The sequence below is a fragment of the Lathyrus oleraceus genome, chromosome 1, assembly GCF_024323335.1.
Source record: "Lathyrus oleraceus cultivar Zhongwan6 chromosome 1, CAAS_Psat_ZW6_1.0, whole genome shotgun sequence".
Lineage (NCBI taxonomy): Eukaryota > Viridiplantae > Streptophyta > Magnoliopsida > Fabales > Fabaceae > Lathyrus > Lathyrus oleraceus.
Genome location: NC_066579.1, coordinates 410006539 through 410009261, shown reverse-complemented (window position 1 = coordinate 410009261; position 2723 = coordinate 410006539).

Here is a 2723-nt window from a genome sequence, read left to right as displayed (position 1 = left end):
TTGAGTTGTAGCCTGGCCTACGCATAACTTCTTTATCCCCCCAGAGTCTATGTCTCCCCAACGAGTTTTCCTTACGAAATGCATTGTGCTCCTGCAGACTTTCGGTCTCTCTGATTTCTTTTTTTCTTTGTGGCAATAATTCCCCATAGAGCATTAACTTTTGCATTCATGTCATATGCATCATGAGGTCTCTTAGGGACCAAAATTTGTTTCTCTATGTTGTTATTTAAGCTCATTCTACTGAGTCGAGCCGAAGATTTTAACCTTCACCTCCTCAGCTAGAATGTCCTTAAATAGGGGCAACTGTAAGACCCCAATTTTGACCCTAAGATCCCTCATGCAATTTCATCATAAGCATTAGCATTGGGATCATGTATTGGCATCCTCCTTACCCCTCTTTCATTGGGTTTTTCTTGGGAGAGATCACCAAGTACTTTGTGATTATATCATGCTTGTATATTATCATTTACTAACCAAAATACCAAAAATATGTCTTTGCATTTGTCTAACTCTTTTTGTAGGAAGGGCGTGATTTCATTGATTCATCAAGTTCACATCTAGGGTCTGAGACCCTCATGAATAAAGAGCACAACAAAGAATTGATTCAATAATGGTTATGAACATCATATATGAGTCCCAATGATCTCTACATGTTATATTGATCAAGTTTTCTTCAAGAGTTTGAGGGTGATTTGCCTTGGAAACCCTAGTTTGACTGGGTATCTTGAGTAACTTCTCCAATAAGCTATCTCACCAATTGATCAAATTTATCAAGGGACACTTCAAAATTCATCATCTTATGCATATATGATCTACCATGAGCCAAGAAAGTCAAGAGAATTGGAAATTAGCAAGTTGGTTGGCCAGATGAATTCATCTGATTAAAACTAGGTCTCCTTAGGTCCTATATCCTACAATTTTCACCATATGAAAATGATTTCAAAGGAAAACTTACTCTAAATGACATTCCAAACAACTTTCATGTTGATACCTAGAGCTAGTTTTGCTTGGAAAATCATTTTCTATGTTGAAATATTATAGGTCATTTTGTCTAAACCCTAATTTAAAAGTCAACTTCCCAAGGCCATAACTTGCTCAATTTTTATGAGATGAACGATTTCCAAGTTTCACAATCAAATTTAATGTGTCTAATTAAACTTTTATGTTTGTAGTGGGAGCTAATTCAACTTTTTTTAGTATGTGATATGAGGCTACATTATAGGTCACTTTTGACCTATACCATTGATCAAGTGATTTTTCCAAACTTCAAAAATGCATAACTTTATCATTTCAAATCCAAATGACATAAAATTGGTGACCATTTTTAATGTCTTTGAGAGAGCTACAACTTTGATGAATTCACGTTTCTCATTTAAAGCTCATATAAAAAGTTAAGCAAGGTAGAATATTGAGACATATGGCTTGACACTTAGAAAATTTTTGATATGTCAAAAAATTTCGAATTTCCACCTCAAATTTCTCCAAGTTATAAACTCCAAATGAAAAAGTGTTGAACATAAAAGTTGTTCCTCTTGATCTCACCTTTCCAAAGAGCTCAAATTCATTCATTTTGGATGAGAAATGCATAGGCTGCGCATGGCTTAAACAAGCTAATATGATTTGGCATGGATCAAACTTCAAGCATCAATGTTCAGTTGCCTTGCAATCCAAGCTTACTCCAGAGCATCTGATCTTCAAATTTGGACCTATAGCAATCATTTCATGGGCCTATGCGCGCCCATGCACCATTACATCACCATTTGCCAAAAATTGGAAAGTGAAAGTGAGTGTGCAATTATCAACCATTCCAGCTATAAATAGAGCTTCAATTGCTCAGAAATTCACAGACAATCGCGCCAGCTTTGACCCCCCATTTCAAACCCTCAATTCTCAAAGGATAAGCCTGATAAATTCTCTTGAATTTGAGCTTGAATCTCCACTGTTTTGGAATTCAATTCTCCAGGAATCCATTGCTTCTAAACCATTCAATCCTTCTCCTGCAAGCAAGTGGAGTGAGTCCAAGCACAAGCAAGACCAAGATCCTTCGAATTCAGACCTCCATTGAAGGTATTTTTCAGAAATTTTAAACTCTTCGATTCTCTCAAATTCTTGCTCAATTTTATGGATTCTTTGGTTGTATGAAGTCCTACCAATGTAGGCAAGAAGATTGAGTTGCTTTGAGGTCAAATCAGAGCAACTCAGTTCATGTACCTCAAATTTCAATTCCTTAGATCTCTCAATATACTTGGAATTGGAATGAATGGAGGTCAAATTCGAGCTCAATGCCATTTTTTCTTCAAGATCATGTACTTGTTTTTCATTATGGTGATGGTTCATGGTGGACCAGTCCGGTGAGGTCCATTGGAGAAGATGACCGGAGCTCTGGCTCCGGCGATGACTTGGCAAGGCTGAGAACCACAGGATCCATATGTTTTGTTTTAATCTCGTGCATTGGTTTTAAATACCATATTTGCCACACGCTGACTAAGGTCCATGATGGATAGCGCACTTTGGACCATCTGATCTGCCACCTCAATTAATGAGGGAGATCTGATGGTCCACGTAATTTAGATTTTCTGAATTTTTATTTTAATTTCATTTTCTTCAATAATTCATATTAAATTTAATATTGATCCAAAAAATATGGGACTTTCACCAAAAAAATTCAAATATTTTTCTCTTTCATATTCTGAATTAAAATTATTTTTTGGATCATTATTAAT